Raw genomic sequence first — 25,503 nt, forward strand, 5'->3', positions numbered from 1 at the left:
TATATTTCTCTTTAGTTGTTAATATTCCCGGTATCCATCCACGTGTGTGACAGGGAATCCCTCCACCCCACATAATACAGTGGGCTCTTCAAGCTAGCTAGTCACATTGTGTCCAGGAGGATGAAGGGGAAGTGCCTATGAAGGGCTGGAAGAAAGCAGTGTCACCTAGTAGAGCCTGGGGCTGGTGCTATTGAAATGCAAATCACTGCTGATTCAGAAAAGCTCTGGGTCTGGGGTGGAAAGCAGTATCAGGAACCATTGTGCTGTGCCTTTAAGCACAGTTTAAACCTATGGGAGGTGCTCCTGTCACTCATGCCTCACTAGCCAATCAGGCGCTCCAGGCACCTGCCAGTCAAAAGTTGTGCAGGGTCCTTCCTGTCGCGGGCTTCAGGCTTGTCTTGAGGATCTGGTGCCAGTGGTTTTGTGTGCTGTGCTGTGAGTTCTGCTGCAGGGAGCTGAGCAGAGAACATGGGAGAGCTGGAAAACCATGCTATGGTGAGCTAGTGGCTGCTGTCCCTAGACTGGGAGAAGTGGCCAGTTGAGCCACGGGAGCCAGTGTAGTGGGTCCTCCGCTGGCTGGGTGTGAGCCAGTGTCTGGATGGAGAGTTCCACATGTTCTTGCCTGGTCCTGCTGTACCTGCATGCTCCACGCTGGTTTTGCGTGGTCCTGTGTCGTCTTTTTAGGTTTGAGTCATGGTCTCTGATGTTGCTTGAGGTGGAATTGAACCCAGTCTGTAGCCCCACAGGGCATTTTTCTTGTTATCCTTGTGACTAACCACCCTAAATCTTGGATTATACATCTGCAGCACCACAGAGTTCTAAAATTACCATTTTGAGTCACATTGTGGACTGTCCATTGAAGAACAGGGAAAGGATTTGTGTGTGGAGCATGGCTACTCACTGCAGCCTGGAAGAGAAACAATGTACTGTGTACAGTGCAGGGGGAAACAGACTAGACAATAGCTTGATCACAGACTGAGATTGAAGGCAGTAAGCTGAAGAGTCTCCTTTACAAAGAAGGACTGAGGGTCAGGGTGAGTGACTTTCTCTGCAATTTTTCTGCATGTATTAATTTCTTCCATATGAATGAAGCCAGATTGAATTGGTGGGTGTACAGTTTGCAGAAGATATCTTGAACTACTAAGTATTCAGTTTGAAATTAGAGAACTCTCCTACTTAGATATGAGCAATGCTAGCTGACACAGTTAAGTTAACACAGAGGTTTGAGACACAGGCCATTGGCTGTAACTTCATGAGTTACAGCAATCAGAGGCTAACACTTCATATAGGACAAATCATACAGTGTCTTATTAATGGTATTCTCTCTATCAAATTATTACCTACTCTATTTCAATGTCAGTATACCTAAGTGTCCTTCTAATTATTTTTATCATTATAAACAAAAATTATTTGTATTGTTTTTAGAATTAATTTTTTAAAATGTATTACTGTAATTTTTTACACTTTAACAATATTTTCCATTTTCAAAATCTTATTCTACTTTTTCAATGCTATTTATTTATTCATCTATGCATTTATATCAGTTTAAAGCAGTGATTTTCCACATGGGGGATCATTGCTCCCCCTGGGACATCAGATGGCCCTATCACAGGACTGGCCTAAGACCATCAAAAAGCACAGACAGATATTTATATTATAATTCCTAACAGTAGCAAAAATGTAAATATGAACTAGCAGTGAAAATAATTATATAGTTGAGGGGCCACCACATCATGAGGAACTGTATTAAGTGGTTACAGCCTTAGGTAGGTTGAGAATCACTGGTTTAGGTGGCTGTATCTTGTAGCTTAGGCCCGCATCACACTATATAATTGAGAATTGCTTTGGACATCTAATCTTGCCTCTGCTGCCCAGGGCTGGAAGGACAGTCTTGAAACTTCTTCCAGGCTGTGCCTTGACTGATCTGTGGGGAGGAAAAATAGACCAGTGAATGAGTATCCTCCAAGTTCTTTAGATTTTATTGTGAGTTTACAAATAAAGTGGGAACTGTGTGAGATTTTAATTCATTGACCAAGTTATAAAACAAGTGTAGTTAAAGCAGAGAAAGGGATGGGCAAGGAAGATCATGAAAGCTTTCCTGCTGTGACAGTAGTTGACATTAGCAATGAGTAGGTAATCCACTTTAGATGATCAATAAATGTTCTTCTGACTGGCCATTTCTTCAGTCAACAGACCAGGGTATCTAGAATCTGGATAAAGAACTGAGTTTTAATGAATCCAAATTACTCTAATTATACTGTTTCAACCTAAGTAGTAGAACTGTATAAAATGCTGTCACCCTGCCTAATATGATTGTGTTTTCCAGGTTTACAATGCATCCTCAAAGAGAAATAGTGTGAGAAGTACTTGATGTGATCTAGTAAAAACCCCTAGTCTCTGGAGCACATAGTCATAAAGCCTGTTTCATCTTTTTAATAGATTTTTTTTATTATAATTACATTATTTGCACTGTATTATTTGCTGCCTTCAACACCTTCCATAGTCTCTTGTGTTTTAATCCATGGCCTCTTTTTGCTTAACAACAGATACAGTTTGAATGCTACCTGTGTTTGGTTGCATGACCTTCCAGTTATGAAGTACAGGGCTGTCTACACTGCACATTGACTGTGTAATGGTATGTGCACCTATAGGACCCTGTGCCTTGGAAGAGAAATAGGAAGTGTTCTGGGAGAATATAAGATTTTACTGAACTACAAATATTCCAGTTCAGGCTCCTGTCAGGTCAGCCAATTATGGAAGGACCAACCTAGGAGGGTTTTTGGTCTCCGAATCTTTTGATCTCTACTAATGTCCTGAAGCCCAGCTGGGTGGTCTTAGCTAATGAGCGACTCTGGGAAGGCACAGCAATATGGAATACCAGTAGGAAGTAGCTTACGGGTTCTTTCCAGGATTCTCCTCTTGTTCTGATTTAGGGAGCTGTAAGAATAACAACAAACCATGTCATAGTGAGTATGTGGGCCACGTTCCTAGACTAGAAAGAGCAGGTTGGCTGATCTATCAAAGCTTCTTGGGCTTTGATGGACCATGAGCCAGACTGAGATTGTGTTGGTCCCTATGGTGACCTGGTTAGTGGCCGTTGGCCTATTAGTTTTGCTGAGTGTGGGTTCCCTGGGGAGGGGGAGGCCATGCCATCCTGGCATGGGAGACTATGAGCTTGTAATATTACTGCCTCATGTTATATAATTGAGAATTACTTTGGACACCTAATCTTGCCTTTGCTGCCCACTGCTAGGAAGACAGTCCCACAATTTCTTCCATTCTGGGCCTTGACTGGTCAGTGAGAAAGAAAAATAGACCAGTGACCTCCAATGTCTCTGATTTTAGTGGGGACTTGAAAATGAAGAGGGACCTGTACAGTTGTTAAGTTCACAGACTAACTTTGAAGCTGGTAGAGTCACAGTGCAGAAAGGGAGAAGCAGGATGGAGGTTGAGATCTTTCCTACTTCATCAGTAGTCAAGATTAGAAATGCGTCATTTGGTAATCACTTTCAGATGCTCCATGAATGCCCTGTTTGTTCATTATTGGGATTCATAGACCAGGGCAGTCATGAATCTGGATAATAGACTGAACTTTTCTTGAACCCAAATTTCTATAGTTACAGTAGTTCAACTGAAATAGATCTGTGCATAATGTTGTGGCTGTGCATAACAGGATTGTTATTTTTCTGGTTTTAGATGGTACCCCTGATACAAAAGTTCTGAGAAATCTTTGGCATGCTGTAATATAAATTCCTAGTCTCTGGAACCCATGAACATAAAGCTTGTTTCAACTGTTCAATATAATTTTTTGAGATTATAATTACATCATATCCACATTCTCTTTTCTATTGCTAAGCGCTGCTATAACCCCTTATTGTTTTCTAATTTGCAGTCTATTTTTCTTTAACAAAAGTTAAATAGTGACAACAGTTAAACAATAGCAATAGTTACTGTGTGCATATGATCTATGACCTGTGACCTATGTAGTTGTCCCAGCTACAAGGCAATGGGTTGGCTGCAATACATATTTAGTGTGTAATAGAATGCGCATAAAAAGGATTCTGTGATTTGGACAAGGATCATGATGTGCTCTAGGAGAGTGGAAGAATGTCTACTAAAATACAAACTTTCTGGAGTAGAGCATTATGCAGGACTGGAAGGGCAGATGTGGAAGGACTATGCTTTCTGAATCATTTGATCTCTGATCATCCAGTAGGGGAGCTGTTAATGTTCTGAGGCCTAGAGTGGGTGGCCCTAGACATTGAGGGACTCTAGAAAACCTTAGCAATTATGAGTACTAGTTAGTGGAACGTAGCTTTCAGGTTCTGTGCAGGATTCTCCTCTGCTTTTGCTGTAGTGAATTGTAAAGAAGGCCACAAAATATGCCATGGTGAGTTTAGGGTGTTCATAGCAGGTCTGATGAGTTGTCATTTCTGTTGGAATTTGCATCCACCATGAGCCAAACTGTGGTTATGATGGTTCATGTGATGACCTTGGCAGGGCCCCTGTTCTCTGAGCCTCACTGTCTGTGGATTTCTAAGGGAGGGTAGAGACTCTGCAGTTCTGGCATGGGAGGATATGATGCTTGCAGTGTCACTGCCGAGTGTCCACACACAGGCATGCTTTTGGTGTGTAGTTGGAAGATAGAGTTTCATCAATATATGATTAGAATGCTTCTAAGGTTCTGCCACCACCAGACACAATGGTGTGATTCTGTAAAGTTTATTTATTTCCATGGTACAAAAGGAGTTTCTGATCTTCATTCTCCTGCCATTATCCATGTGACAAGCATTCATAACTAATAAGAAGTCTCTGTGTCATGATTTTGGAGCTGGTTCATGCCACAAAAGGAAACCCGCTACATGCTCTCACTTACTTCATTTCAAATTGGTTGTTTCTCTTTTGTTATTTGTATGTGTATGCTCATGAATAAATATGAGCTACTGAGTCCATCATTTCTTCTAATTATTTTTTCTATTTATATGACTTAAGGGCAGAGCACTTTGTTTTGAATAACCAAGTAGGATGCTGATATCTGGGAAAAACAATTTTCCCTCTCAATAGTCATTAGTCTCCTATAGTACTTTTTCTAGAAAGAGGATCTCATTAGATCTCCCTAAACTTTCTATATTAGCATATGTACTGGCCCTGTTTTCTTCTCTACCTGAGTTCTTTTTGCAGATCTTAGTGTCTGTCTTCCATGCTAGCTGTGGCTTTGGCTTCCCAGCTTCCTGCTTGAAGGTCCAGGACTCCTCCTTCAGGGCCCTGTGGTTTGCAGTGGATGGGCTGCCTTGCTCTCTCCATTGGTCTTGATCTTAGAACAGGTCTCAAGTTTAGCTGCCAAGCACTCCACATTCTGCCTCTTTCCTCAAAACTGAAATCACCACAGGATTCCCATTTCTTCTGAGTCAGGCTAAGAATAATGTCTGGAAGGGCATTTCCAGGGAAGAGGAATGTCTGTGAACATGTTCTATGGGTGTGTCTGTGAAGGATTTGCCTGGGTTGCATCTGGAGATTGTTGTGCTTGTGAGGAGAGAAGTGGAGGAATTTCTGTTCAGTTTGCCTCAGAGAGAGGGTATGCATAGTAGATGATTTGTGGGCTTGGTCCAGGGAGGCAGGAAGTTGGGGCTTCAAAAGCTCACTGATTCTGTACACCAACACAGCTCTATTCCTTCCTATCTCAATTATTTGTAGAGATGAAGGAGCTGTTCATGGAGTGTTACGTGGCCTGTTTTTTGGAACCCTTGAACTAGTCCCTGGAATCCCCCAAGACCTGGATCTAGGTGGACAAGGAGTCAACAAAGGCTGATGATGAAACTCAGAGATGTGGAGGTTGTAGTGCTGCTGCTGTAGTTGTTAGGAGTAGCAGGATGCTGGAACAGTGCAGGAACAGCTTCCCATGGTCATAGAGGTGAGAATTTGATGCAGGAAAAGTGATCCAGGAATCCACCTACCCTTTTTAAGGATCTTCCTGCCACTAGGCTGCCTTCTGTTTCTTTAGTCTCTAAGATACTCTCCAGACCCTTCTTTGAGTGCAAATGTTTTCCAGATACTTCCTGGTACCCAGGTGCTTTACTGAGTGTTCCAGGGGGTTACCATTGCATTCTGAGATTTCAAATACTGTTAGAGACTTGGATTTTCCTGAGACAGCATGAGTGATCCTCATAGGTAAAACTGGTAGTATTATAAGGCAAATAAATTCATAACTCTTTTTTTAGGCATTTCTATTTTGTATTTAAAAATCTAGTTATATTGGTTATTATCAGAATTAGGGAGCTGGTTGAAATTATAAATTATTGCTGTTCCTATAGATGTTGGTTAGACAAGTCAGGGTTAGATAATTGTTTGGAAGCTCTCTCTTGTATAGAAAGAAAACTGTTATATTTTGAATAATAAACCAATGGTATAAAATGAAATGTTTACTGGAATTGGTTTTATATATTCAATGTAAATTAGTTTATATTTGCTTTATTTATTCCATATATTCAACATATATTATTCATTAAACTATACAGTATGAGTTTGGGGCTTACTGGAGCTTTGTAATCTTGTCTCGAACAACAGAGCAAAATTGTATTTTACTATATTTGTGTGTGTGTGTGTCTGTGTGTGTGTGTGTGTGTGTCTGTGTGTGTGTGTCTGTGTGTGTGTATTATTGATAAAGGTCTTTGTCTCATATTCACCATGAAGACCAAATTCAAGGAGATCTGCCTGGCTCTGCTATCATACTTGGTCTATTCATTTCTGAGAATAATTTGACATGGACCAGTGGCTTACACCAAAAGTGACTTTAAGAGATATTGTCCTGAACGTGAATATCTCTGCAGAGCTTAAGCTGGGATGCTTCAGTGCATTTTGGAAAATGATTTCAGGATGAGTCAATACAAATTGGATTTGGGCTGGGTGGCTATGGTGCGTGCCTTAAATCCCAGCACTTGGAAGGCAGAGCCCTGCAGATCTCTCTGCGTTCAAGTCCAGCCTGGTCTACAGAGTGAGATCCAGGACAGGCACCAAAACTACATGGAGAAATGCTTTCTTGAAAAACCAACAACAAAAAATATCCAGTTTTGTCTACATTGGGGATTACCAATATGCAACCAGTGAATCAGGTATGGATGATCTATAATTGTCCCAGTTGACCATTTCTTGGGCTCCAGAGACCAGGATCCTTGGCCAGGAGATGTACATGTTTTCATTGAAATATTAGGTCTGTGCCAGAACAGAGATTCTATTCTCTTAATCAAGGGCCTTTTTCTCATAACAAGTCTTCTTTATTACATTTAACTTTGCACCTTCTTGGCCCCTAGTATCACTTATCATCAGAGATCAGAACTCCCAAACACTTGAAACTGCTAAGAGTCCTAGAGACAATTCTGGCTTTTAGTCAAGAAACAACTGGTTACATTACTTTGGGGTTTTTTATCCTAAACTGCAGAGTTGAATTTTTCCTTCATTTCTTATCTCACGTCCCTCTGCAGAGGTAACACTAACTGAAATGATGAGATTGAAACAATGACTGATCTGGCTTCTTCCCACTGAATTTGGTTTACCAGGTGGCAGTCTTGGGATATCCTTCCATTGTCCTCTTATAAAGTCCAAAATCTCAGATATAGACGGAAGTAGAATTCCTTTACTGGTGTCTGGAAAGAATTAAACTTTCCAAAGTCCATAAGACATTCTTGATGGGCTCACAATGGCACCCATCTATTAGAAGTTTCCCTTTGACCTTTAGGTTTGGTCTCCATTGATGAAGCCACAATCAGGTTTAACATTCTTTTATAGCTGTTTCCTAACCAAAAGTCCCTTCCCATGTTGCTTTTGTATAGGGAAAGAAAAAATATTCAATGTCGTTTAGATGCGAGAATGGTGATTGCCAAACCTTGCCAAGACAAGGTGGGATAGACCTTATTTTTTTTTCTGCTCCGTATGAAAGTCTGTCAGATATGCTAGGCCTGTAGGACAAAACTGGATACCCCAATGTTACAGAGGAATCTTTGGTGTCTTTCCAGGTAGCCAGCCCTTTCTGTCATCTCTTGTTTTTTCTTTTTTTTTGGAAGTTGTTTGCTTGTACTTCATGCATATGTAAGTATTATTATTTACTTATTTGGTCTTTGATAGAGTTTTCTTTTTTTTTTTTTTTTGGTTTTTCGAGACAGGGTTTCTCTGTGTAGCTTTGCGCCTTTCCTGGAACTCACTTGGTAGCCCAGGCTGGCCTCGAACTCACAGAGATCCACCTGGCTCTGCCTCCCGAGTGCTGGGATTAAAGGCGTGTGCCACCACTGCCCGGCCTCTTTTTTTTTTTTAATGTAGACACTCAGTGCCATACAATTTCCTCACATCACCATTTTGTTGTGTCCTTTAAGTTTGGGTATGAGGTGTAACTATTTTCGAAGAGTCCTAGAAACTCTTTATTTTCCTTTTTTATTTCTGTCTTGACCCACTTTCTTCAGTACAGTATTGTTCAGTTCTCACGAGATTTTAAATTTTGTTTTTTTTTAATTTTATATTCAGCTGTTATCCACAGTGATCTGATATTATGCACAGAATTATTTAAATTTTCTTGTATCTGTTGGGACTTGAATTGTGTCCAAGTGTCTAATCAACTTTGGAGAAAACCCCATGTGGTGCTGAGAGGAAAGTGTATCTTTTTTTGGATTGAATGTTCTGTAGTATCTGTTTGGATCACACTGCTTATAAAATCCTTTAGTTCAAATATTTCTCTGGTTTTTTGTCTAGATGACATGTCCATTGGTGAGAGTGGGGTATTGAAGTCTACCACTGTCAAACCCTGTGTGAGAGTCACTGTGTCATTTAATCTGTGGAAGTGTTTCTTTTACAAAAGTGGATGACCTTGTGTTAGGGGCATAGGTATTATTAATTGAAATGTCATATTGGTGGATTTTCCTTTGATAAATAATGAGTGTTCTTCCAACATCATTTGATTAATTTTTGTTTGCAGTTTATTTTGGTAGATAATAAAATGGCTGCACAGACCTGCTTCTTAGTTCCAATTGCTTTAAATATGTTTTCCCAGCCTTTGCCATTTAGTATTCTCTATCCTTGATTTTTAAGTGTGTTTCTTGTATATGATAGAAGGGTGGACATTGTTTTTGAATCCATGTTCTTAATTTGTGTCTTCATTGGGGAGTTGAGTCATTTGATATTGGGAGACATCAGGAATAATGATCTTTAATTCCTGTTATTTTGTTGTTAGTAGTGACGGTAGTATGTAAATGAGTGTATGTTTGCTTGTGTTTTTCTTCTTTTGGTTTTGCTAGTGTGAGATTATTTATTTACTGTTTCTTCATGTGTGTAGTTAGCTTCCTTGTGTTGTATATTTTTTCTAAGTATCTTCTGTAGTGCTGGATTTGTACATAGATACTGTTTAAATTTGACTTTTTCATAGAATAAGTTATTTTCTTTATTTTTGGTAAATGAAAATTTTCTGGATATAGTAATATGAGATGGCATCTGTGTTTACTTAGAACATGCACCACATGTGTCCAAGCCCTTATGGCTTTTAGAATCTCCATTGAGAAGTTAGGTATAATTTTCATAGGTCTGCCTTTATATTTTGCTTGGTCTTTTTCCTTTGCATCTTTTAATATTTTTCTTTATTCTGTATGTTTAAATATTTGGCGATTATGTGACAAGGGGGCTTTCCTTTCTGACCCAGTTTATTTGGTGTTTTACATGCTTCTTTGTACTTTTATCAGCACTGCCTTTAACTTAGGAAAAATTTATTATTTGATTTTATTGAAAATATTTTCTGGACATTTGAGCTGTGTTTTTGTTTTTTTTGTGTTTAATCTTTCCTCTACTCCTATCCTTCACAGGTTTGGTCTCTCCATAATATCCCAGATTTCTTAGTTGTTTAGCATCAAGAAATTTTTATTTTTAACATTCCCTTTGACTGACATACCATTTCTTCTATTGTATACCCAGGGTCTAAGATTCTCCCTTGCATTTCTCTATTCTATTTGTGAACCTTGACTCTGTAATTCCTGTTTGTAGTCCTAAAGTTTTCATTTCTGGACTTCCTTCAGTTTCTGTTTTTTTTTTTTTTATTGTATTTATTTCCGTTTTCAGCTCTTAAACAGTTGTATTTGTTTCCTTTAACAATTTGTTTGTTTTATCTGAGCTTTATTTAAGTTTTTTATTGGTTTACTCTGTAGATGTATCCAACCTTCTTATTAAATAAGAAACACAGAACCAATGCAAAGAAGAAAGCCAAGAGGTCAGAGCTAAGAGCTAAAACCTTACCCTTCCTCCTGCGGTGGTCCTACCTCTCCGAACCAGAGCTACCCCTGTGTTAAAGTCTTTATATAGAGTTCCTGTCCTGCCTTCTCATTGGTTGTAAACCCAACCACATGACCGCCTCCTCACAGCCTGTCTGTATAGGCCTCCAGGTTTTCCATGATTGGTATTAAGATTAAAGGCATGTGTATCCAATAATGGCTGTATCCCTGAACACACAGAGACTTACCCAGCTCTGCCTACCAAGTGCTGGATTTACAAGTGTACGCTACCACTGCCCTGGTTTCCTATGGCTTGCTAATAGCTCTGATCCCTGGGCAACTTTATTTATTAACATACAAATAACATTTTAATACAAATAAAATATCACCATATTTTCTCCAATTGTTCGTGTTTCTCTACCTTTTTTGGAGGAGTTTATTGATTTTCTTCCATTGTTTGTTTGTACTTTCATGAATTCATGTAAGCTATTCATTTTTTATGTGCCTCTATCATCTACATATATTTGGTTTTAAGATTTTTTTCCTTGTATTTCAACTATTTTTAACTGTTTAGGTCCTGTTGAGGTAGGATAGTTGGGTTCTGGTGGTGACATACTGCTCTGGCTTTTATTAATTATGTTCCTCTGCTAGGCCTCTGAGTTTAGGGTGATAATAGGTCTAGGTGCTGGTTTATAACATCATCTTTGTTGGATTGGAGTTTTGTTCCTGGGTTTGTGTTTGTTCTCTGGAGTTTCAGAGTGTGTGTTCAATGAGTGTTGCCTTTTTCCTGTCCTTCTTAGCTGATGTGTTCAAGGGAGCATTCTTGCTGTTGTTGGGAACTGGGATAACAGTAATGCAGGGGAGATGATCTTCAGATGCACTGGAACCTTAGAAAGGGAAGAGAGTAAGTTACCTCTGATGTTCTACTCCACTGACAGGATCAACATTTTAAATCAGGTATGGGGTAAGAGACAATGTGGTAGATCTGCAGCCATCCTAACAGGTCATCTGGAAGATGTGGTGAGTAAATGACAATAGGGTATCCACCCCAGTTGGCTGATGGGATTCAGATATGAGGTGAGTAGTGAAAGGTAGGGGGGATGGTCTATGAAATCCACAGGAACATGGAAAGAGAGGAGAGAAGCTGCAGCTGGAGTTCTGTTTCAGCCCTCAGGGCAACCCTGAGTATTGGATCTCTAAGAGTGGAGAAGGTCTGTGCATAGTCTTCCTGGTCCCATACCCAACATCTTAATACTGATTCATTAGGTTCCCAGGGATCATTTATTTACTTATTTAGGCTTCTCTTGTGGCTAATCTGTGAAAGACATCTAGTTTATTGGGGAAAAAAGTAGTATTTGGGCTGAAAATGTAGTTAGCAAGTATTCTTCTTAGGGGAGTTCAGATATGAGCACCCAAGTTTGGAGGCTTATAATCAACTGCAATTCCAGATCCAGGGGATCTGACATGCTCTTTTTTCTGTCACCTATACACACATGGAAAATATTCTTTCTCATACATACAAATATACACATACAATGGGTCTAGACTTGTTTTCAAAAGCTCTTATGACTTATAAAGCAATTAGAGAAATCAGGTTGCTTTAAGTTATAATAAAATCATACAATGTCTTTAAAAAACTATTGTCTTTCATTTATTTAAAAAACAATTCATTTCCTCACTCGGATACAGGTTTACATCTAATGTTCAATCATAGGAAACGAAATTATTTCTAAATTTTCTAAGAGACATCCTTTTTTTTTATCAAAGGAGAATGAGATAGTATTAGTAGTCAAAACTATTTTGTACAATGTCAAAATATCAGGCTTCAAGTAATTGATTCCAATTTTGGTGGAACAGTCTCCTCACCCAACCCATCTTCTATTATTTGTGAAGGAGAGAAGTGGAGTGCACATTTTGAGTGGTAGTCAGTGATTTCTTTGATTTTGATTTTCATTAGAAACTTATAATTCTTTTTCAAGGGACAATGTTATATTTGTAGGTCTGTCTTTTTCTGTCTTTTTGTCCCCTTTTATCAGTGGTACCATCTGTATAGTGTGATGTTTTATTAGTTATGATATAGTTATATTGTTTCTCCGGCAAATGATGGAACTTCATTTATTTTTATTTTATGGAAAATTGCTATATTATGTTAGGAGCTCATTAGGTTTTTGATTTGGAGACTTTCTGTGGAAGAGCAATTTTAGTTTTTTTTTTCTTGATCTTAGAATCTTGTATTACTTCATTTCTTGGTGTATCTGTATTGCTACTTGTTATATCATCATTTTTTTTCTCTTTAAGTTATTGATGTAGTTGAATCATTGGGTTTTGTTTTGTAAAGTCTCATATATTATTGTCTCGGTTTCCTAGTTACTTTCAGATGTCAACATTTCTGAGCTCACAGTCACCTTTGGGAACATCTGTTGAGGATGCGCCACATCAGAGTAGCTAGTTGCTAAGTTTTTGAGAGATTTTGTTGATTGATGATTGACATGTGATAGCCTTTCCACTGAGTGTGCAATATCCCTAAGAAAGTTGACCTGCACTAGATAAGACAGCAAGCTTGGCATAAAAGACAATGACTATGTTAGAGAGAAAGCCTGGAAACAAAGATTCTTCATGGATTTTGCCTTCAGTTGCTAGACTGAATATCTATCTTAAACACTGACAACGATGGATTGTGATCTGGCAGAATGAGTCAAATAAGCACGTTTGTCACCTAAGGTACTTTTGTTAGAGAATTGAATCAGAGCAAGAAAAAAGCAAGTTATAACAGAGTGTGGTAAACCAAAAGTGATTCTGTTGTTCAAAGGTGCTGGAAATGGTGACTTTTGGAGGAATGTTGAACATATCAAAATTTAGATGGCAAAAGACATAGAAAGCTGCATTATGAACTTAATTGGTTTTTCTTCTAATACTTTGAATAAAATACTGTTAAAAGTATTGCAAACAATGGAGGTAGAGGTCAAAGGATTCCAGTGGGAATTAAAATAGAGGTCATGTATGTGATATTTTGGACCCTAACTTTTCTTATTTTCCCATGCCTTCAAGAAATTGATTGAGTAAGGAAGAATTAAAAAAAAAATAATGGGGGCTGGAGAGATGGCTCATAGGTTAAGAGCACTGTCTGCTCTTCCAGAGGTCCTGAGTTCAATTCCCAACAACCACATGGTGGCTCACAACCATCTATAATGAGATCTGATGCCCCTTTCTGGCATATGGCAAACTTGCAGAAAGAACACTGTTTACATAATAAAAAATAAATCTTTAAAATAATAATGGGGCTGATTTCTTAGAAGGAATATTGACTTTTTTGGATAGCTATTACTTATGATTCATTCAGTACAACATTACAAAAATCAAGAAGTGGATCATAAATAAATGAAAAGTCTATTGGTTGTAGAGAAAAAGAGCACTATGAATTTTCAGAAGGTAATCAAATACTGAACAGAGTCAGGAGTATTCAGGGAGATAATCACCAGTAAAAAAAAAGGCTCTTACTCTACACTGGAAGCCTACCAAAGTGCCCTGAAGGTAAGAATCAATCCTTATATGCCCTCATTTAATGGAGGGATTGGGCAAAGTGATTGCCAGTCCCAGGAAGCAAATTTATTCAAGGCCTGCTGCAACTCTGGTCCAAGCATGTCAAAGGTCATCGCAACTTAGAAACCAAATTTGGGGGAATCATTGATGTTGACCTGGTTCTGGAGACCATAATGATATAAAATTTAAGATTACACATTTTTAGTCTGCATTTTCAGGTCAGCTCTGGTGAAGGCATTTGTGTTTGATATGGTAAGCGCTCCAGTGAGAAGACTTTGTTCATTGTATGATACTATGAGGGTGAAGCCTGAGTTGTGTTTTGAGACCATAAGATGTTGAAATAATTAAGCTATGAAATATCTTACATAGCGAGATAGCTGCATATATGGAGTGGAGGTAGACATAGAGAGAGATGTATGGGAAGTTGTGGAGAGAGAGCCATCTAAGCCCTTTGAAAATGAAGCCTCATGTCTCTGACATAGAGATAGCTACCATATTCAATGGTTGCCCTGCTTTGTTTCAATCTTTCCTTGGTCCAATTATTCCTCACTGTGTCTTAGTTCCTCTCCTTTGGGATGGTAATGGGTTTTCTCTGCCATTCACATGGAGGAAATATTTAAACTGTTTTCTGATTTTGTAATATGACATAGTCAAGAATTTGTCTTGAGTGTCAAAAGAGACCTTGGACATTTCAACAGTGTAGGGGTTGTTGCAGACTATGAGAATCATTAAAGTGACTAAATGCATTTTCTTCATGGATGACCCTTGAGCCTATTGTGACCTGGGAGAGGATTCAGTTACTTGAATAAAAAGATAGGATGAGGTATTTGAACATATGTCTGTCCTTGATGAATTACTTTGTAGTACTTGTGGAACTTCTGGATAAAATATCTCATTGGGGGTGGCGATATGACTTTCTAAAGCCTCAACCCATTTCCTTTTCTATGTTTCTACTATATTGTGGTTGAAATGAATCAATGAGCTTCCTTCTCGTGCTGCCATTACTTCACCACCAGTATAGATAGTATCACTAAATCACATAAAATACAATTGATGGAATTGGTATTCAATGTTAAGTCACTTTGCTAGCCTGAATTTTTTAAAATTTTGTTTTTTCTATTTTTGTTTCTGAAGAAAAACTTTGACTGAGTAGCCCTGACTCTCCTAAAAGTATCTCTGTAAACCAGGTTGGCCTCCAACTCAGAGATTCACCTGACTCTTGCTCCCACATGCTGAGATTAAAGGTTATTCAACATTCCAGAATTTATATATTATATATATATTGTGATGATCTTAGAGTATATGTTTTTGTACATGTCAAGCATATGTTGTTTTGCTGAAGTTTATCCCCCAGTTTCAATTTTGAAATGCAGCAGAAGATACCATTCTCTTCCTAGATGTAGTGTCTGGGCCTTCTGAATCATTAGATTACAATTGTGTGACATTCTTCTTGCTTTTTGAATTTTTTAATTTTTTTTAATGAATATGATTCTTTTGTCTATATACGTGGATATGTACCACATGTACACCTGTCCTCACAGTAATCCAAAGAGAGTTTTAGAACCCACAAGCTTGGAATAATGAACAGTTGTGTGAGTCCCCCATAAAAGTACTGATAATTGAGACCATCTATATGCAAGACCAGTAAGAGCACACAACTGCTGAGCCATCTCTCCTTCTCTGTGTTGATTATTTATGATCATCATTGATATTGCTAATGTTATCTTCTTTCTATTTGTACCTCTTTAAATGCACAGTTCCTTTTTGTAAGATTTATTAAAGTAGTTTAAACTGGAGAAATTCAGGAATGAATACAGAAATGGAATGAATGCCGAATTCTTTGTAGGATCTTCAGTAAAAAAATTTCTGAGTTCATCTTATCTGTTTTGTTTGTTTGAATGGAAGATTCAGTGCAGATGCAATTAGCATAGACTAGCCTAACTTTCACTTCAGAAGCACATATACCTGCTTCTACCTCTAAATTCTGGGATTAAAGGCATGAGCCAATATACCCAGCTTACAAATCTTCCTTGTAGTTAATAATTGTTCATACAATTTCTCAGATGTGTGCTCAGTACTGTTGAAATGTTTGCTTGTCCCTCTATCTCTGTTAATAGGTATTTCTCTTGCAAGGTGATATCCTGTTCAAAACATTCAGAAAAAAAAGAGATGAACCTCCTATTCAGTTTCTTTGTGAAGTAAGTTGATGGTTTCATTGTAATGTCTGAGTTATAGAATATGTGTAGCACTCACAAGAATTATGTGGCTATATTGTCAAAGAAGCACACATTTACAATGTTGTATTATGCTTTTTGTTTTATACATATGGATGGCATATTTATGTATGGCATATTTTAGAATACAGTGACCTATAATGAAGTGCATGTTGACATCACTGAGGAAGAGTGGGCATTGATGGATCCTTCACAGAGGAATCTCTACAAAGATGTGATGCTGGAGACCTATATGAACCTCACTGCTATAGGTAATACTGTAAATTTTTCTTCACATTTTAAATAAGGAGACAACAGTTTCTTGGTTACTGATGCTCTTCTGTAATTCTGCTTGAGAATGAGGCAGAATGAGGTGATTCAAACAAGCTTGGTTCTAAAGATCACTGAAGATATTAATGTAAATTTTTCAGTTTCCTGTAATATTTCATACATTTCCTTGTTTGATATTTTAGGCTACAACTGGGAAGATCTTGAAGTTGAAGAACACTGTCAAAGTTCTCAAAAACATGGAAGGTAATTTTCTTGTGCAAGCTGATACAAATGGGCCTCTTGACATATTTAACTTAATTGGAAGTGTTAAAGAAATGAAACATTGTAAATAAACACAGCTCAAAATATGTTGATGATCATTACATGCTAATAAGCACACATACCTCAATGGCAGGTAAGTGAATTGTGTTTGCAAGTCATTCTTTTAAGAAGGAAGACAAGGAATCAATGCCTTAACAGAAATCATCATTTGAATATTAGCTTCATCCGAGCTATGCTGTACAAATAACAATCCTTTTAGTTTCATACTATTCAAATTACAAAAGGCATACTCACTGAATATATGATAAGAATATGTACACAGCCTTTTGATAAGCAAATAATCCATAGTAAAGGCATTGTTACTCAAAAGTTATTCTGTCATTGTTAATTTAATTAGATAGGTGGTTAGAGTCAAGAATTAAAGTGGGGGATGTTGTAGAGAAATAATAATCACTATACTACATGTTGTTGGGGAAAAAAGTCCAACAGTAAGTAAAATGTGGAACCCTTTTCGTTGTCATTCTTTCTTTAATAGTTATATCATATGTCACTTTGGATCCCAGCCATATGAACATAAATATATGAAAAAAAGTAATGTACATCTCTCAATCTCAGAACAATTACAAAACATGTAGTACCCCTATGCTGAGCAAACTTGTTGAATGACATTTAAATTTACAAACAATTTGTTTTCCAGCTTAATTTGGATTAAATCAACAACACATCACAGAAAAGACCTATGAGTACTAGGCCTGGGTAAATGCTTCTGTTTGTTCTGGTTCACTTTGAAAATGTAGCATAAATCATAGTATAGGAAAGTATATCAATAGAGTATGTGATGTAAATGTCTGAATTCTCCAAGTTCTCTTCAAATATTTGAAAAATCTCAGAGAAATATTATGCCATAAATATGAGTCAGGTAGTAAAGACTTTTACTATGACAGGCATGTTCAAATATGCAAAGCAATCCTTAATGCAGGGAACAACATAAATGTACACAACATGTTAAAAACTAAAGATAACATAACTTTATATTCACACAAAATTGTAAAATTAATCCATGCAGATATAAAGACTCAACAATGTAATGAATGTGGCAAAGTTATTAAATGCTTCAATTATCCTTGCAGTCATGAAAGAAGTCATACTACAGAGAAATCATCTGAACACACTCAGTGTGGGCAAGCCTTTGTACATCACAGTCATCTTCCAAGGTATAAAAAACACATACTGAGGACCAACGCTATGAATATAATCAATATGGTAAAGCCTTTGCACACGCTACTCATCTTCAAGTACATAAAAGAACACATACTGGAGAGAAACCCTATGAATGTAATCAGTGCGGTAAAACTTGTGCTTATCACAGTCACCTTCAAGTACATGAAAGAATACATACTGGAGAGAAACCCTATGAATGTCATCAGTGTGGTAAAGCTTTTGTTCGTCACAGTACTCTTAAATTGCATGAAAGAACACATACTGGAGAGAAACCCTATGAATGTAATCATTGTGGGAAAGCCTTTGCTTGTCATAGTTATCTTCAAGTTCATGAAAGAACACATACTGGAGAGAAACCCTATGAATGTAATCAGTGTGGGAAAGCCTTTGCACAAAATGGTGCTCTTCAAGTGCATAAAAGAACACATACTGGAGTCAAACCCTATGAATGTCATCAGTGTGATAAAGCTTTTGGTCGTCATAGTGATCTTCAAAGGCATGAAAGAACACATACTAGAGAGAAACCCTATGAATGTAATCAGTGTGGTAAAGCTTTTGTTCGTCACAGTACTCTTAAATTGCATGAAAGAACACATACTGGAGAGAAACCCTATGAATGTAATCATTGTGGGAAAGCCTTTGCTTGTCATAGATATCTTCAAGTTCATGAAAGAACACATACTGGAGAGAAACCCTATGAATGTAATCAGTGTGGGAAAGCCTTTGCACAAAATGGTGCTCTTCAAAGGCATAAAAGAACACATACTGGAGAAAAACCCTATGAATGTCATCAGTGTGGTAAAACTTTTGCTCGTCATAGTGGTCTTCAATTGCATGAAAGAACACATACTGGAGAAAAACCCTATGAATGTAATCAGTGTGGGAAAGTCTTTGCACAAAATTGTGCTCTTCAAAGGCATAAAAGAACACATGCTGGAGTCAAACCCTATGGATGTCATCAGTGTGGTGAAGGTTTTGGTCGTCACAGTACTCTTCAATTCCATGAAAGAACACACTGGAGAGAAACCCTATGAATGTAATCAGTGTGGGGAAGGCTTTGTTCGTCATAGTTATCTTCAAGGGCATGAAAGAACACATACTGGAGAGAAACCCTGTGTATGTAATCAGTGTTGTAAAGCTTTCGCTTATCACAGACATCTTCAAAGGCATGAAAGAACAAATGCTTGAGTGAAACCATACAATTGTAATCAGTGTGGTAAAGCCTTTTCTCATCACACTGCTCTTCAGTTTCATGGAAGAACACATATTTGAGAGAAACCCTATGAATTTAAACAGTGTGGTACAGCCTTTGCACACCCTATGTCATCTTCAAGTATATAAAAACACATACCAGAGAGAAACCTTTTGAATATTATCAATGTGGTAATGCCTAGTGAAAACACAGCAACCCTGTAAGTATAAAACTTTTAGTGTGTAATTGGTATATTAAAGCCTTAGAATATAACATTAGACTTTGAAGATCTGAAAAAAAAACATACCAAAGGAAATCTGAATATACATAAATTGGTATGATCTTTAGCCAACATACTTGCATTCAATTACACATGATTAATTATTTTGGGAAAAAATCTAAAATGTGTCAATAATCTTTTCAAGCATTATAATATCTCTTTATTTTGTTTACACCTGTCAACTAATATGGATAAAAGGCCTATAAATTTAAATGATAAGGTAACCCTTTTAGATTTCATACAACTCTTCAAATACATGAAATAATAAATTCTGGTATAAAATTTCATAGATGTGTATCATTGCTTTTCTGTTGCTTTGATAATGGATCATATCTAAGTGAACTTAGAAAAGTGTTTAATTTAGCCCTTGGTTCCAGAGCAATACATGAACCCTGTAAAAGTGGCATGGAACAAGTGACAGACATGGCAGTTAAAGCAAGAGGCTAAGAATTCACATTCTTGTCCTGCAGCATGAAGAAGAATGTAAAGTGGAAATGGTATGCAGACAGAAACTCTCAGACCAATCCCCAGTGACAGATTTCTCACAGCAGGGTACCATTTCTTAAGTCTTCCCAAATCATATCATAGACTGAAAATGATTTATTTCTCTAACTTTGAGTTTCTATGCTTTTCTTTCTGAAACATGAACCAATTAATGATAGAGAAAAACTCTGTAATCATTTAGATGCCTCAAAACCCATGGTACCAGAATTATAATAGAAAAACATTCATGATTGAAAGTTGGTTTTAATATTTGTTTTTATTTTAATTAAGCAATATCTGTATATCTTTCTGTGGGTATATGTATGTGCATTCTAGTTCCCAAGAAGGTAGACCCTTGGCCCTTCTTATAGCAGGATTTACTCCATGTCATCGAAAACCAGACCTTGGTTCAGGAAATGAACTTATATTAAAGGCATGGCCATTTCTCTATCCCTGTCAACATTTTAATCAGTATTCCTTTTTTTTTCCGTGTTTCGAGACAGTGTTTCTCTGTGTAGTTTTTTGCCTTTCCTGGACCTCACTTTGTAGACCAGGCTGGCTATGAACTCACAGAGATCCACCTACCTCTGCCTCCCGAGTGCTGGGATTAAAGGTGTGTGCCACCACTGCCCAGCCCCTGTCAACATTTTAAAGCTCTTTATATTATCTTGATTCCAGGAAATATGTAAGTACTCACACAAAAGAAACCCTACTTATGTAAACTTTATGTAAGTCTTTAGACATCACAATTATTTTCAATTTCTTGGAAAAAAAAAAACCTTGTTTTAAGTCTTTTTCCTTGTAGCTTTGAAGTAAGTAAGTTATTAACCAAGTTCACTAAAGACTGATGTGAAGACTACATTGTGGCTTCTATTTTGTAACATAAGAGATATTGAAGTGTGCTATATATGTGACAAATTCAATTAGTGAAGTTTATTTTGTGGTTCTTTCATTCCTTTTTGGTTGTTGTTCATCTTTTTTGACTTTCATGTTATGAGAGGTAGTTATCTGGTGCAATGTATTAGAATGGGATGGTGATCATCTAAGTGTTCGATTTTTATTTAAGTCTCAGGCAGTATGTGATCACACTTTTCAAGTAAGGGTGTTTGTGAAAGGCTAGTGGATTTTTGTTTTTGGTTTTCTTTTCAAAATGTTTTCACGAATTCCCTTGAAATATTGTTTGTTATCCAGCTTGATTTGAATGTCAGTAATTAGTCATGGATACATTAGATTTCATGATCCTTGTGTGTCAGTTTCCTGAGCACAAGTCTAAGGGTATATGATGTACTTTCATTGATTGTTGTTTTGTCAAAAGTGTAGGGAAGAGGGGCTGGTTAAAGAAACCCACAATGACCCGGGAGCCCTGAACTAGAAAAAGATGACTCAGATAAAGGCAGTTGAAAAAAATAAAAACAGTTTGGCTCAAATCAGTGTCATTTCTGCTCCTTGCCAACTGACTTGTGAAACCAACCAGTCACAGAGCAGGATAGTAGAATCCTGTCTCTAGGGCTCAGGACCAGGGGAAGAAACACAAATTGTATTTTGGGCCTTGTCAGAGAAATGAAACAAGAAAACATGTCATGACTCTGAAATTGGTGCCTAGAATCAGAGTTAGTGAAAGAAATGAGCCCTGGGCTTAAAGGTAGTGTGAAAAAGCCAAGAAAGGCCAGTGAAAGAAAAACAATTTGTTCCTGTAATCAGGACCATCTCTGTCCTTAGCCCACAAAACTGGCCAATTGCTGATCAGAAAAAAAAAACTGATTGAATGACTCCATCCCCAAAACGTCCTATATAAACTACCCTGCCTGGTCAAATGTGAGTTGTTCTCTCCACCCTGATAGAAACAACTACTATCCTGACTCCTCCTTCCCAAATTAATCTCTTTCTCAAAGTGTTTTGGGCGTCAAGATTTTCATTCCCTGGTGCACAGAAGAACCTTGTTGAGATGTCTCAAGTTGGATTGAGCAAGGGGGATCTGAACAGATAAACCTTGCTGAGACATCTCATAGTGGATTGTGCAAGGCGGATCTGAACAAAAGAAAATTCCTGAGATGTCTCACAGTGGATTGAGCAAGGGTGAGCTGAACAGAAGATCCTTTCTGAGTAGACAGAGCAAAAGAGCTGAAAAGTATCACTTTTCTCCTAAGCCAGAGGAGATTGCTACATTTTTGTAATTTCATTAGGCAGAGAAGCAGGGATTTGCTAGGAAGTCCCCTTTAGTGGGAGCTGATCAAAGCTCAGCTGTACAGGCTATTCAGGAGAGGAACAGGATTGCTGTATCCTGCAGGGAGACCATCAGCCATCACACCAGTTGTAGCCTGACTTTACCAAAAAGTCAGAATACCCTTCCCTGCTGAAGCACTTCCAGGCCTGTCTTTCCTGAGAAGTCAGAAAATCTTCCCTCCAGGGTTAGGCTAATCAGCTCCAGGTGTCCATGACACCTTTCAGGGCAGAGTTGTTGTTTTGAGAAGCTTGATGTGTCTGGGATACCTTGCCCTCTAGGACTGAATTGTCTCTTAGCAGTTACAGCCATCAGAGATGGGATAAACAGCTCCAGATGTCTAGGACACCTTCAGGGCAGAACTACTGTTCTGACCAGCTTGAGGTGTCCAGGATACCTCGCCCTCCCGGGCTGAACTGTCTCTTTGCAGTTCCAGCAGTCAGAGTTGTCCTAAGCTGCTCAAAGTGTTTTCTGACTCCCAGGTACTCAGGACACCTTTGCTCAGAGTTGCGAATCTCCCATTTTGGTGGGAAAATTGGAACGAAACCCAGAGTTGTTGCAACCACTTTACTTACAAATACATTTTAATGGTGTCAAATTTAAAATACTTATTAGGTAATATAAAAAAATCATTAAACACTTCATGTATGTATCCAAAGAAACATTTTCTTCTATCCCATGCATCTCTATGGCCTCATCTGTTATGCATTTGGCACTTCATCCCAAAGTATTGTCTTCTAAGGGAATTATCCAGAGATGCCAGTTAATGTAATAGCAGTGAGATTTATTTTGTGAGGTTTGCTTTGTTCCAACTTCATATGGTGATCAAGTTAACATTACACCCTTGCACAAGAAAGGCATTTCCAACACAGCTGTCTCATTGATGCTCAAATAAGATTAGTTGTAATATTAAATCAATAAAATACTGTCTTTTTAGATTGTAAACATATTTTCATTGAAAGATAAAGTAGGAGAAATTGAATGATAAATCCTATTTCCAAGTGAAAATGATATATTGCTATCTCTTTTGTTTTTCCTTTTATTGCATATGAAATTATTTAGTTTATTTTGAGGACCACACATTTGTTCATAGCAGTTTCTCAGATCAACAAATGAATGTGAGAGAATAGCTTGAATGTCAGTTATCAGTCATGGAGATTATATGAATTTATGATCTTCATGTGTCAGTCTCCAGAGTACAAGTCAAAGGGTAGATGATTTACTTCCAATAATTGTTATTTTCTCAAAATATTTTAACAATATTAATGTTAAAATACTTAATAGAGTGTATAAAAACATTAAATACTTATGTGTGTATCCAAAGAACATCTTCATCTATCTGGAAGAGAATTAATAATTCAAGTTAATCAGTAATCAACTGAATATTTTATAATAGAATTTGATGCACTATGTATATGTACATAGTATATATATTTGAAATTCCATGCATTTTCATGTCCTCAACAGTTATCCATTTGTCTTAATATCTTGAAGTATTGTCTTTTAAGGGTATTATAGAAGTGCCAAATAATGTAAGAACAGTGACATTTACTGTAGATGTAACCAACCGTCTTATTAAATAAGAAACACAGAGCTTATTCAGAGAAGAAAGCCAAGAGGTCAGAGCTAACAACCTCACCCTTCCTGCTTCAGCAATCCTCTTCAGTCAAGAGAGCTCTCCAAAAGGGACCTACTTCCTGTGTTTATGTCTTTATATAGTCTAGCTGTTCTGCCTTCTCATTGGTTGTAAACCCAAACACATGACTGCCTCATCACTGCCTGAATGTACCGCCCTCCAGGTCCTTAAAGGGGTGCTCCACCACCGCAATGCACTTGCTATGGCTCTAATAGCTCTGACCTCCAGGCAACTTTATTAACATACAATTAAAATCACATTTCAGTAGAAGTAAAATACCACCACTTTTCCCCTTTTCTATTTTAATAAAAAGGAAAAAAAAGAAAAAAGTTATAACTAACAAAAGAAAAACTATATACAAAAGTACAATGACTATATACAATATATACAAGTAATAAATGTCTAAACAATGTCTAGTCCATTTGTATTTGACAAATTCAGAGGTAATAATTTCATTATCTATCCTATTTTGTTAAGTCCAAAATGTATCTAATTCACTTTCTATCCTAATTAATCTTCAACTATAACTAACTAACCTTCAACTATAACTAGCTAATCTTCAACTCCCTCAGAGACCCAAGAAAGAAATAATATTAGCTAGCAAAAATAAAAACAGGAAGTGCATGCAAGCAACTTCCAAAAAATTTGTGAGTTGACAGAAACAGCCAGCTGCCTGGAGAGTCACCTGAGGTTTCTCTGCAATGCTGGGGCATCATCTTCAGCCTATAGGCTTAGCATATCTGACAGACTCATTTGTAAAGTAGGATGTACACAAGGTCAACAGTTCAACCTCACATTGGGTGAGAGCACTCCATGTACCAGAAACACCTGAATTCCACTAGTGTCATGTCATGATTCAGGATTTTAAATTCTGGAAATTGTTGATGGTTTTTTAATTCAATGGTCCATTCTTCTTGGCTGTGTATATATGGCTTCATCTCAGTATCCCATTCTTCTCCACATCCCTCTGTCAAATGCCAGTCTACTATTGAGAGGCATGAGCTTAGTTACTCTTCAAGAATAATTGTTTCAGCTTCTGTTCCATTGCACATCAGAAGCCATCGACCCACTGCCTGTTCAGCTGCCTTCGAAGAAAAGGGCACTCTACCTTTTCCAAATTGCAAAGGCCACTTCAGGGATGGTGCCATATTGTCCTGGCCTCAGAAGATGCCTTTTGATAAAGCCATAACCACACTTATTTTGGCAAGAATCAGTAGTCCTTTGTTTCATGTCCTGTCTGTCCATTTTGTCAGCAGTTGATTCAAGGACACTTTGTTGTCCAGTGGTTAACTTTTGCCACAATGAAAGTTAACTCCATATGCAGTTTCTTCAATGCCCATATTTTCTCTGAAGTAGATTGGTACTGCCAGCAGCCGACATGTCTCATAATCATAAAAAAAAGAAAAATTTTCTAAGTTATTAAAACATTTTAAATGCCATATTCTGTAGGTCTCTGAATGGTTTGAAGATGACCTGTCTAAAATATATCTGCTCAATTTTTAAAACATATCTACAGCCGGGCGGTGGTGGCGCACGCCTTTAATCCCAGCACTCGGGATGCAGAGCCAGGCGGATCTCTGTGAGTTCAAGGCCAGCCTGGGCTACCAAGTGAGTTCCAGGAAAAGGCGCAAAGCTACACAGAGAAACCCTGTCTCGAAAAAAAACAAAAAAAAAAAAAAAAAAAAAAACCATATCTAATATGACTACAAGTTCTATTGTAATGTCTAACTACTAACTTTCATTTCTTTATATCCTAATAGTTGGTAATAATAACATTCAAGGATCAGAAAATTGCATTGTTAAATGAACGGTATAAGTACAATTAGAAATATACGTATAGCATTTTCTAACAATATCAATTTCAATATATATAATTTGTATACAATATAAAACAATCCAATCCAATGTAAAGTATTTAAAGCTAGTA

The 25,503-nt window shown here is 37.5% G+C and overlaps 1 pseudogene; it reads left to right on the forward strand.

Annotated features, from left to right (window-relative positions):
• Positions 1-435: 435 nt before the first annotated feature.
• On the forward strand, positions 436-23,091 carry LOC128121191 (zinc finger protein 431-like; annotated as a pseudogene).
• The last annotated feature ends 2,412 nt before the right edge of the window (positions 23,092-25,503 follow it).

Source organism: Peromyscus californicus, unplaced genomic scaffold (assembly GCF_007827085.1).
Source record: "Peromyscus californicus insignis strain IS unplaced genomic scaffold, ASM782708v3 Scaffold_33__1_contigs__length_539039, whole genome shotgun sequence".
Taxonomy (NCBI): Eukaryota; Metazoa; Chordata; class Mammalia; order Rodentia; family Cricetidae; genus Peromyscus; species Peromyscus californicus.